This window comes from Myxocyprinus asiaticus, chromosome 3, assembly GCF_019703515.2.
Source record: "Myxocyprinus asiaticus isolate MX2 ecotype Aquarium Trade chromosome 3, UBuf_Myxa_2, whole genome shotgun sequence".
Lineage (NCBI taxonomy): Eukaryota > Metazoa > Chordata > Actinopteri > Cypriniformes > Catostomidae > Myxocyprinus > Myxocyprinus asiaticus.
The window spans coordinates 9,982,687-9,996,118 of record NC_059346.1 but is presented as its reverse complement, the minus strand read 5'-3'; the positions used below and the strand labels follow the sequence as shown (position 1 = coordinate 9,996,118).

The 13,432-nt window shown below is 35.3% G+C and overlaps 1 long non-coding RNA gene across 1 annotated transcript; it reads left to right on the top strand.

Annotated features, from left to right (window-relative positions):
• The first annotated feature begins 477 nt into the window (after positions 1-477).
• LOC127425493 (uncharacterized) lies at positions 478-12,001 on the top strand. The gene is made up of 4 exons (XR_007894628.1): positions 478-525; positions 3,565-3,820; positions 4,542-4,634; positions 11,489-12,001. It is a non-coding gene; the product is annotated as an uncharacterized LOC127425493 (long non-coding RNA).
• Positions 12,002-13,432: the final 1,431 nt, after the last annotated feature.

Sequence of the window (13,432 nt, the reverse complement as noted above, 5' to 3'; positions counted from 1 at the left end):
TTTTTTTTTATTAATGATATCCATATGTTCAGTAAGTGAATAAATGACACAACACGTGAATTAATAAATATCAACAGCAAAAACGTCACATCACCACAGTCCTGGATCGTTAAACTCAAGTTTTATTTCAAAGGGACATTAAACAGCTTTGCTTTGGCAAAACGTAAAATCAAAGAGGAATGAGTCAACTTTCCTTCATTCTTAACGCTGTCGAAGCCTAGGTTCTGTTTCTGTCTAAGTTGAATCGATCTGCTAAATTTGTGCATAATTTATGTGAACTAGTTTAATATCTATTTATTAACGTATGCTTGAACAACACTTCCATGTTCATTTTATGCTTTCTTGGTGCTAACTGTGTGGAAAAAGATCACTTATGAACAGCTACAGTAAACACGATAGCACTCAAGCTCGCAGCGCCAGTGTATCATCTGTGTGATGCGCGTGCACGCGAGGGGCAGTCGCATTCTGGCAGGGAATCAAAATTCGGCACAACACCGTTTACAGAGTCTAGAGCTGTTGTCCCAGGTGAGCTATTTCATGACACTTATTTCATTAATATCTTTCATGGAGTTGTAAACATTTTTGCATTACTTTCCATAAAAATAAATAAATAAATAAATAAATAAATCGCTTACAGCACCTTTAACAACTCACCCCAAACTGATCCAGCACTGGGATTCATAAATCTATAATAGCATATAATATGCCATATCAAGGGACGAGAAAATCATAATTAACACTCAAGCAACCACCCCAACAACACCCTAAAATAACTTTAAACACATTAGCAGCCATATAGCAATGTGCTAAAACGGCTTAGAATCATATAATAAAATACAAGGTTGATGTAAACAAGCCTACTCTAAAAATATCACTGCGCGTGGACAAAAGCTTGGCCTCCCCACTGTCGAGTACCGCCCTCTGTTGGACGCCATTGATGTGATCGAAGTACACTGTTACAGGCTTCCAGCAGGCAAACGTTGTGATTACAAATTTAAGTCATGTCACAAATTCAAAAAGTAAAACTCTCTCTCTCTCTCTTTTTTTTAGTAAAGCTAAAATCTCGATGTTGTTATTAAGTCTCCCACACAAATTAACAGAGTGTTTAAATTGCCATTGTGGCGACACTAATAAGTCTTAAAAATTCTTGCATGTGAACTTTGATGAGGTCACAGTCAGTTCTGAATTAATGACTGAGAACAAATTACTGACTGCATTTCAGAAATAGGTTTTGAGTGGCTATTAGGATTTTCAAGTTATTTGCCCAAAGTCACATAAGGACATTTTTAAATTGAAGAGGCTATATCTGCTGTTCTTCTCACTAAGAGAATCCTCTAGCCAAGGGTGATTTTGAGGACTTTTATGTTACAAGTGCTGTCAGTGAACAGTTTTGCAAACTGTCGGTGTAAATACTGAGGGGTTCTAAATATTGGGCGCATTTATGTCTTTATACACATCTGTTCCCAGTGTTTCCCACAGGATTTTGTGAGACTGTTGTGGGTGGACCTCGGACCCTCTAGGGGCGGTACATATAGACATACACAATATGCACAGACAGTAGTGTTGTCAAAAGTACCAGCACTTCGGTACCAAGTCGATACTAAAATAAAAAAAGATTCTACACGTCTGTTCCCAGTGTTTCCCACAGGATTTTGTGAGACCTCGGACCCTCTAGGTAAATTTTGTACATTTTAAAGTTAAATGCATCAATCTGGTGCACTTTGAGAGCAAAATTAAGAGGCTAGATCTATGATCTATGAAACAATTTTGTGCTCTAGTAATAATTTAATCATAAACACATTGGTTGTATAGATATGAATGGTGATGACACGGCAAAAAAGTCACACCCACAAAGCATGGTAAACGAGACGGAATTTAACGCTGTTCACAAATGGTCAAAACACAAAATCGACTAGAGAGCGTGCATTTGACGAGGCAAATGTGGTTACCTGTGTTGAACTGGTTTATTTAAAAAAAAATTATAATAATAGTTACATTGTCAGAGCCGCTGGTAATAACGTTAACATTAGATAATTAGCTAAGGTTTGCTAGCTAGATATAATGTTACATATGTTATACATTGTTAAACACGACAAGCAGCCGGATATGTCATTCAACATAAGGGAGAAGACTGACCGCTAACGTTAATGTTACCTCATGTTACCTTACTTAGCTAATGTTAGATTAATGTTAATTATCAATGAGAACTTCTGCAGAAACGTTATCTGTTTGCTGTCGTACACTTATAATGATAAAATTGTGTTTGGAATCGCTGGATGAATATTTCAGTTTAAATAACAACAGAGTTGCAATTTACTACTCTGACAAGTGTAATCTCTAATTAACATTCAAACCAGTGTCCCATGTTAACATGGGCAACCATGGGTCACGGGTGTTGGTCACAAATATAATGGTCCTCTTTGGTCCTTTAATATAGTAAAGGCACTGAATGCAATCATTTTCTGAATTAAACTTCTTGAAATGTGATAAAGGTCCAAAATTTTATAATTTTTGGTTTTAAAAGATACATGTATTTTAAAGTTCACACAGTACAAGACAAACACTGTGTCTGCATTGCTAGCAATTTTTCTGTTTCAGTCATCTTTGCTTTCTTTTTTTGCTGTCTCAGAGATGAATATAATTTAAATCACCTTTCATCATTGATGTATCTGTAAAATGACATAACTGTCAGCTGGCTAGCAAAAAGAAAATACAAAAAATTATTTACTGCCCTCAAGTTGTCCCTCATTGTTTTTTACTCCCAGTAGAATCTTAACACAATATTTTCTTAAAAAATCCTAACGCTGCTCTTTTCCATACAAAAAAGTTCATATTGACCACTGCTGTCAAGGTCCAAAGAAAAACAAAATCATTATAAAAAAATAACATAAAAGTAGTCCATACAACACATAGCTGTTGTATGGCCTCAGAAAGCTTCGAATATAGTACACTTGTCATATGGATTACTGTTATGATGTCTTTATACTGAACCTTTAATAGTACTTTATAGTGGTCGACCAATATGGGTTTTTTAATGGCCAATACCGATATCCAGAGAGCAGGGTGGCTGATAGGCCAATACAATGCCAATATACTATTAACATAGTAAATAACAAACATAAAATTGCTAAAAAAATATATAAACTCTTATTTAGCACTATATTTACTAAATTTCACACAAAATAAAACAAATAATATTGTATTTTAAATGGCAGATAGCAGTTTCTTCAGATTTTTGTTTAGTCATCAAATTTTAGTAATTTATTTGCACATGAAGAAATTGTTAATATATTAGGAAGGAGGAAATAACAGTACACACAGTAGTCCAGCAACCATGGATGACATGTCCACATTAGCAATCGCATTTACTCAAAAAATGCCACATCAAACCAACTGTACATACAGTGCATAGTGAATAAGACATTTACAGTACTTGTATCACACGTGAAGCGCTTTTGCCTTGGGCTGCATCTGACAGCTGTTTTGAATGAATTGAACTCTTAAGGAAACTGGTCTCCGAACAGTTTGAAAAGCACCTTATTTTCATCCTACCTCCATATACAGCCTCCGGAGGCAGAATTTTCCTGGCTTCGGACGCAGCCTTGAAGTTGCACTCACGTGCTCGTGCAGATCCAGCAATCTCCTGACAGTTTAAACGGCCTGGACCACCTGCTTGGAATAACATGGAGTGACTGTCATGATTTGTGAATCAGAGGAACTTTTGATCCTGAAGTTTTTGATTCTGGCTGATGGAATACACGCTTCAGAGGAAGATATTAGATGTGCGCTCAATGGGAAGAAAACGCTGAATTTTCATGAGGTTCGTGAATTACATCTTTTTAAATGAGACATCTGCATATTTTCAGATGGTATATAATAGAAGTTTTATTGATGTTTGCCTTTTATTATTAGAAAAGTTACAGGGAACTGTTGAGAAGAGACTGTTAGAATATGTGCTTCAGAGGAAGATTTATGAGTGTTCCACAGGATGCTGGATCTGCTGAAGTTGTGTGAAGGTGGCTTATTACATCTGTTTAAATGAGATTTGCACATATTTGCAGATGGTATATGATATAAGTTTTGTTGATATTTGCCTTTTTATCATTAGACAAGACAGTTAAAAGTTACTGGGAACTGTTGAGGAGAGAGAGGGAGAATGAAACAGGCGAGCACTTTAACATTATGAGCTCAAACGCGACTGCTGCAGCTCTAATATGTGGACCATTTAAATGATACTGTGTTGCACACCGTTCTATTATTGTAGTAACATGATGGCATGTAACAACAAAACAAACCGTGACTGGTCGTTTACATGTCTCAGTCACTTCACATGCAAGCAGGTGATTCTCAGCGCCCTCAAGAAACAAATCGGCCAAAGGGGAAAATGTATCCTCAGCGATATAGGGGTTGACCACTGGTTCAGACAGTCAGTCAACAAGAACACACGGGCGTGTAGAGTTATTAACGAGCTGGTGCAAATTGACCTACATCTGTACGATCATTTTATTTGTTGTTGTTTTTTTGTTGTTTTGTTTAATTAGTCTACAAAAGGAGTCAAGTCTACTCAAATACTCTCAAGAGCCCATTCAATCATGTGCCATCTGCAGTGAAAGCCATTTACACACCTGCCCAAAGTAAGCCTATCATCATTCTTTTGTCGTTATTCTGCACATTTACACTTTTATACACTGATCTTGCAGCAGTATAAGTGTCATCATAAATTACAATAACAGAGTGTAATCGGGGCATATTATGGCCGTGTAAGCGCATATTATTACAGCGTGTTAGCGCATTAGCGTCATGAATTCAAAATGTAAACAAGACAAATGAAACATTTTCTACTGCATATATATTAGCCATCATTGAGTGGTTCAAAAAAAACATCTTTTACTTATTTAGTGTGAATTCTACTCATAGAATGAGGCATAAAGTCACTGATAACACGTTTTTAATGTCACATTAGTTTCGGTTTTTCATGTAGCGTCCTCATATTTAAATGTATTTCTAAATGACTCACACGTAATGTTCGTAAACAGTATACCGTTGCTCGGCTGTTTAGAACTTCTTTTTACCTCTGGATGAAGAATGAATAAGAACTTCTCCGGAAGTATAGTGAGGCCTTAAGTCATTAATCTTACAGTTTATACAAATGCTCTAGTTTAAACATTGGCCACCAACATCTACTCAGTTTACTAGATAACTAAAATTCAGGAATTATTGAGAATTATTCAGAATTATGAGGCGGCCGCCTCCGTCAAATTTTGTGCCGCCTTCGACTGTGGACGAAAATCAGGCAGGCAGTCACGTGCACAGATAGACCCCAAGTGGTGCTCAAGCATCTGCCCTCTTTCATTGGATAAGTGCCCTTTTTGCAAGTAATTTCTTATTTTTTTATTTATATTTTAGTTTTTATTTAAATTTGGCCCTTGGCATCAATTCTCACTATAAAAAATTTGATCTCCATAGAGCCAGCAGAACTTAGGCAATAGCCCTACATTAAGCTTAACAACAAACAAGCTAATCAGGCATTGGCTCAAACTAGCGTCGTGCAGTGTCGGAAATGCCCCCAAAATTCAATATTTGAATTTCTCCTGTTTGAGTTGTTTTTTTTTTATATTGATAACATAACATAGTGAATGCTCTGTGGTCACCGGAGGCACCTGCGCGATCACCTGACTTTTTCCCTGATAACAGCAGAAAGAAATACTCTGTCATTTTTGGTCATACAGATAAGAGTAAGACATCATTCAAAACTATAAAGGGTTTACATTTATTTGTGTACACTCACAATAACAGCAAAACATGGTGGTTTTGTAAAATAAAGAAATCATACAGGATGCGCTTTCTGCCGTCTCGGTCTCCGTGAACTTCTGTCTGGAGCGTGTCACGAAAATGAACTGAAACTCAGCGTATACTTGCCTCGCAGACATTAGAAATGTCTATAGAAAGATTGAATTGTCTACTTTTAAATGAACCAATTTAAATTAAAAACAAATATTCTCTGATTGTGTAATCCGTATGAAACCAATGTACAGTCTTTCCCATTTGAGCTCATTATCGTTTTTGGAAGAAGACACGCTGTGAATTTACCTCAGAAGAAGAGCGTGATCCGATAAGGCCTTTCTAACACAAAAAGTGTCTCACAAAAGTTAATTTTGTGAGCGAAAACTGGAGTCTACAAAATCTATTATGTGTTTCATGGCCTAATTTCAGTGACTTAAAAATTACTAACCATGCATAATCTTGATTTTCTCAACAAACAAAAAAAGGAGGCTCTTATGTTACAACACTGCTGAGAAAGTGATGCAGTTTATTTATTAATTTTGTTAATTATTCATGCTAGACATGATGACTACAATCATGTCAACTGTATCTGGGCAAATTTTTTTATTGTTATCTCAAAGCAAGTTATGGCATTTGGAACCAAAGTAGCCTTTTTTATCAAAAGTCCAAAAAACTCTCCAAATAAGTGATCTGTTTTACTGAACCTAAGAACTACTAACATTTGTAAATGCCATAATAAACCAGAAACATAATTACACAGAATAAGTAACAAGTAATAAGATCCAGCACTGTTTCAGTTGTGCGCGTGGTAAATCAAAACCTGTCAATCTAAGCGATCAGTCCAATCTAAGCTATAAAACAGTGGCCGATTGGTCTCTACACATCGTCCCTTCCCACCACACCCACCTACATACCTGAGATCAGAGATGATCTTATAATCGGTTTAAGAGGTTAATCCAGTTTGCTGTTTGTTAACTATAAATGAACACATTAGCTGTTATGTTGTATTTAATTAATTTAATGTTGAACAGGTTAGCTTTTTTAATTAAATATGCTATAAGTTGCTAATTGTCATTTTCTTCAATCATCTAATTATTAGAACACCTAAAATATGTTGCTTGTAAGTGTTTGCTTCAGCCAGCGGAAGGCATGGTACAAGTGTATGTGTGCACATGATCAGGATGGTACCACCCCTGCCTCATTTTGAGCCAGGAAAAATCCTGATATTGGTATTATCTTCAAGCCAGAGGTGAGCCTGGTTTCTCCCAAGGTTATTTTTCTTCATTAACTAACATCTTATGGAGTTTTGTGTTCCTTGCCACAGTCGCCTTCGGCTTGCTCACTGGGGGAATGAAGGCAAATAATTTATTAAGCCATTATCTACTATCACGTTATTCAATTAAACTACACAGTGATGACTTTAAGATATTACAGCTTCACTTTCTGTTAGAGCATGATGTTCTGTAAAGCTGTGTTGTGAAGAGCGCTATATAAATATAAATTACTTGATATAACAAAGTGCTACACCCGTTCAGAATAACTTAGCAACCACACAACACCCTAGTATTGTGGTCACGACTTCTGCATGGGCAAGCACCACCCAAAATCTCTTCAGAACATGTAGAAATCTAGTTTCTTTATTTGGAACATTAGTTCAGTCATGACAACTCAGAATAAATTTAAGGTATTATAATGGATATGACAGGTTGGTAGGTTTGATCTTGGTGGACTAGATCTGCCTACACTGCTGCTTGGTACTCATAAAATATACACAGATATGACATGCTGCTGCACAATTATACAAACATAAGACATGCTGCGTCAAGGATGTTGGTCATGCTGCTGTTGCACAATTAGACATACATACAATCCCTTTGAAGCAGATCTAGACAAGTGGTGCTGGAGAGGAGGGTTTCAGAGAGAAAACTCTTGTAGAGCACTGCAGTGAAACCGGCTTACCTGAAAACAGCTGATGCAATTTAAATGTTAGACAAAGAAAGAGTACGCAAGTTGACAGGCTAAGTGATTACATGTCAAAAAACCTATCAGCTTGAGCCAAAGAGGATGTGAGGCGATTGGCTAACTGATTACAATTTTTAAAGGACCTATCAGCTTGCCATGTAGTTTCATGACTGAACTTAGAATCATAGTCATTTCAAAATGTTTAATTGTCACTCACAATCAGCTGTAGAATGTTGATTTTCATGTAAATTACTGCTCTAAACATTTTTAAACAATAATTTTAGCATGTATTTACTTTCAACTTCTAAGATTTGTTGATTGAAATTCGTTTTAAGGGTCCTAAATACGGTGTATGAAATTACCATGGGAATTCTTGAAATCAAACTTTCCTTTTTGACACTTATTACTGCCAGAAGGACCAGTGAAACAGAAACACAACTGGATTATGTTACCACGTGAACAAATGTGCATGGTATGTGTCCTTTCATGGGTCCATATTAACCCACATGGCAAGAGTTCTCTCACTGTGTTTTTGTGTGTGTATTTTGATTCATGTATGTAAACCTGTATGTGTATTTGATTCTGGGAACAGCTTCACTTCTGCAAAAGCTTTAAAACTGACACAATCTTATGAAATATTACTTTTTATTTTCTAGACCAGTGCTTTTCAATCCTGGTCCTGAGGGTCCCTGGCACTGTATTTTGGGTGTTTCACTAATCTGACATCTCCGATTGACATTTGGTTCCTATTAATGGTTCTTGGACATTCTTCCACACTACTGCACAGCTACTGAATCATCTCGACAACCAAAAAAAATAAAATAATAATAATAATTAAAAAAAAATAAAAAATAATAATGTTTTGCTAAGTTGTAAGCTTGCATTCTCAATTGAATACAATTAGAAAGAAAGGTTTATTGTAGCTCTGCAAAATAAAACAGTATTTCACAATAAGACAATAAATAGATGGCACATCTTTATATTGCATTGTCCTATTTAGCTGGTTGTACACAACAACAAACACACAACGTGACTTTGCAAAGGGATGACTCTCATGAGCCACACATTTTTAATGAACTGTTCTCACTAAATTGATCAGGGCAATTCTTGACTTACAACATGAAATTAACTAAAACGGTTCCTACTATGTTATGTGTACTTAAGGCTTGTGAGACTTAAATTTGTGTAATACTGACTGGTTGTTCATATGGCAACATGTAGTATAATAAACATTTGACAGTGTTTTGTCATAAAATGGTACTTTAATAATAAAAAATCCCAGTAATTTATGCAACAAAAAAATAGTATAGTTAGAACCATTTATACACAGCATTTCCATTAAATGTTAAGGAACTGGAATCATTAAGTGGAATCAGAATAACAGACAGTAGCAGTGTCCCAAATGACACACTATACAATATTAGATAATGTGCATGTTAATGTTAACTAATGAATTTAACTTAAGCTCATTTATAAATAATTTATGAAAATGTTTAATAACATTTGTAAGCATTTAAATGTACATTTGCTGATAATCATTATGTAACATTTGTTAAAATCATTAAAGTGCAAAGCCATATAAGAATGAAAGTTTAATAAAATTTGTAAGAATTTTAATTTACATTATGCTTAACAGATCATTAGTTAACCCTCTGGGGTCTGAGGGTGTTTTGGGCCCTGGAGAAGTTTTGACATGCCTTGACATTTGTGCTTTTTTCAGTTGTTTAAAAACATATTAATGGCTAATGTCTGATAACACTGTATTCAGCACAAACTGGGCTACAATTATATGTGAGCAACATGTATGTACATGTTTGTATTTTTGAGAAAATAATGTTTATGTGTGGTTTTTGAAAAAAACAAACATTTTAAGTCACTGAAATAAGGCCATATAACACATACTAAACATTTACTTTTGAGAACTGGATCTTGTAGCCTAGAGTTTTTGCTACAAAATGATGTGAAAACCATCCTGATCACTCATTCATACAAAACAATATAGTCATTTAACTTTTGTAAGACACTTTTAGTGTTAGAAAGGCCATATGCGAGGAGGCGTGGATGATCATAAATATTGATTTGATTCACACCTGAGGAGACAAAGACCCCTCCCCTGAGAGAGAATAAATGTGAGGAGACTTAATTATTGAATGTATTGTTTGTAACTTATTCATAAAATCAAGTTTAAGTTAAAAGAAGTAATCTGACTATACATTTTCTTTACATTAAGACTTTACTTAAACTTTAGACCTACACTACCATTTAAAAGTTTTAGATCAGTAAGATTTTTTTATGTTTTTAAAAGAAGTCTCTTCTGCTCACCAAGGCTGCATTTATTTGATCCAAAATACAGCAAAAACAGTGATATTGTGAAATATTTTTACAATTTAAAATAACTTTTCTATTTGAATATATTGTAAAATGCAATTTATTCCTGTGATCAAAGCTGAATTTTCAGCATCATTACTGCAGTCTTCAGTGTCATATGATCCTTCAGAAATCATTCTAATATGCTGATTTTCTAATATGGGCATATTTACAGCACATTTTACACATTTACACCCGAACAGATATTTCCAAGCACAAGCTTTGTTGATGATAATGAGACAGCATAAACACTAGTTAAAATATAATCTAAACATTCATATTATTTTTATATCATATTACATATCATATTTATATCATACAGCATACAATTTAAATACCTGCTTTAGCCGAAACAACATTTAAATGTAACTAAATCTTGTCTATTAGGACATATTTCAAATGTCAATACTCTGAATCCTGGCTGGCAAGTCTGGAAATAGTTCAACTAGTAAAATATGTACATGTTTATATAAAATAGCATGTCAACTAATGTAAGTAATGACTTATCCAGAATTGTATCCTCGGCTGGATCAAGTCGCTCTTCAAACGTTCATCGTAGGATTCCCGCTCTTCTTCTGAGGAAAATGTGAACTATTCGTCACTATCCAGGACCATCTGTAGATCTTCCTCACCTGTGTAGCGTGCCATCTTCCAAACGCACAGAAAAGTGAATGAACTTGATGTTTTTTAAGGCATTGTTGGGGGCGTTTACCATTTGCATTGATCGCCTCAGCACATTACTGTATGAATAGCGCGCTCTGCTGGTGGGTGGGATCACATTAGCGATAATTAACTGAGCCAGGAGAAACTGTACATCGCTTTGTTTCATACAGATTACATTGCAGGAGAATATTTGTTTTAAATTTGGATCGTTTAGACATTTTAAGCTTTCTTTAGACATATGTTTCATGTTTGTGTGATAAGTATTCTCGGAGTTTCAATTCATTTTTGTGACGTGTTTCAGAAAGATGCTCGCGGAGACAGAGACGGCTGTATGCGCAACCTGTTTATTTTCTTTATTTTACAAAAGCACAAGGTTTTGTTGTTTTTGTGATTGTGCACAAATAAAAGTAGACCCTTTATAGTCTCTAATGATGTCTTACACTTATCTGTATGCCCAAAAATGACGGAGTATTTTAAGTTATTTCCGCTGTTATGAGGAAAAAAATCCAGCATGACGCGCCGGCGCGTCCGTCGACCCCTGAGGGTTAATGTTAAATTCATCAGTAAACACTAACAAGCATATTATCTCATATTTCTAACTATCTGAATATACATTAACTAATGATCTGTTAAACATTATTTAATGTTTGTAAATTATTTTTTAATGAAAGTTTTTATAAAGTGTTACCCACTTTTTTCCTTGCATTTTCAGTGAGAACAAAGCCTACTACTCAAAGCCTCTGTGGACGTGGCCTTAATGTGACCTCTGACGAGCATTGGGAACAGCTACAAACATTATCCTCATTTCTGTCAGGACCACTTCTGTCAAATGAATACTAACTTGAGTACTTGAATGAATACTTTATTGACTTGAAGACAATTAACACTGTTATTATGAGATTTTGCAAATTGCAGGCGTACTCACTCCTAAGTGCAGAGTCGTTGAAGTGGGTGCTCTAGTGAAAACATGGCATTACTCTATGAATATAACCTTCGATAACAGTCTTGTGGAAGGGACTTTCAAGAAAAGATTCATTTTCTAATTTTCGTTTAAAGCTTTTGAGTGGCATCCCCTCCCACTGCAGTGCCCTTCAAGGTAGCAAAAATGCAGTTTGGAATTCGCCGTGGAACATTGAAGGGGCATTGCCTCAGACGAGTAACAGGTCAGATAAAAAGTCCACTCTATATATTGTGTTGTAAGTTCATCAAAAGAATAATACTTGATTGCTACCGCATGTCTGACATCGCACACTTGCAGTGTAGACAGATTTATTAATTATATTGGGATTGGTCGCATTGCTTTCAGTGGTAGAAAGACATAGAATACTGTCATAAACTGAAGGAGCTGTCTGATTCAGCCAAAGTAGGTTTGTTTTTTGTTTCAACTAATAAGCCATTAGACTAATCACTTTCGGGAAAAATACCATGGTACATTTTTTGGACATAGGGTACCATGATAACCATTCACATCTTGACACCATCATTGTACCATAGTTCTGCCACATTATTGCTGTAAGGTCCTAAATATTAATGACATAATACAGTAAAATAACATATAAATATAAAAAGAAATTAAGAGAAAGTAAAATGAGGTGTCAATTATATAAAGAGGATGATGAGGTCAGAGTGGAGCAGCAGACATGACAGGATGAAGTGAGGGAGCAGAGATGAGAGAAAGTGAAGAGTGATGAGACAAGAAATACATTAGAGCCCTAACAAAAAAGACACTGTGTTGTTACCAGGGTAATACCATAGTACTTAATGATTACTATATTCATATTTCATGATATTGTCATGGTACTTCAAAATATACCATGGTTTTACTGTGACACATGTCAGAAACATGGGATTATCACTGACCATGTCTGAAAATCATGTGCATATATAATACAAGAAAAAAGCTTAAATACTCAAAAATCAAAGATATTGGTTAAGTATATATAATTACTATGCCGAAAGATAATTTACTGGGGGAAGCATACACCCCATGCTGCAGTAAGCAGAAGCATTAACTAACCTTAAGGCAAGATCATGTTGCCCTCACCCAGAAAATGAGCTTAAAAGCAACAAGTATGTTGCCATTACCTGGATAAGAATTTAAAGTAACAAGCATGTTGCCATACCCGGATATGAACAAAAACGAGCAGCATGTTCTATTTGGAACACTGAGGAACCTACTGGGGAAAGCATAGACCCCATGCAGCAGCAACCATAAATAAAATCTTAAAGCAAAAAGCATGTTGCCATTACCAGGATAGGAATTAACATTATTTTAAATGTATTTTACATGTATTTTAAAATACATTAAAATAATTATTGTGTGAGGCCTAAGCATGCCATATCTTAAATAGGCTACTTATCCAAATGATGGCCTTCTTAGCAGCATGAAACAACACTTAAATTCATTATACACAGAAGCGAGCAACAGACATGTCTGTGATTGCGGCGGCTAAGAATGTAACCAAAACTAAATTTTGACATAACGCGAGTAGACCTACAGTATTAACACTTAGGAATAGTTAACTGTGGCAGCTGTAACTAAGTTGATTAATGATGCAACCCTAGATGAAGTTAACAATAAGTATGTTGCTATTATGAAAATAATTCAATTCCAAGAAGTTGTATGTCTGCATAACAAGACTAGTGAACAACAAAC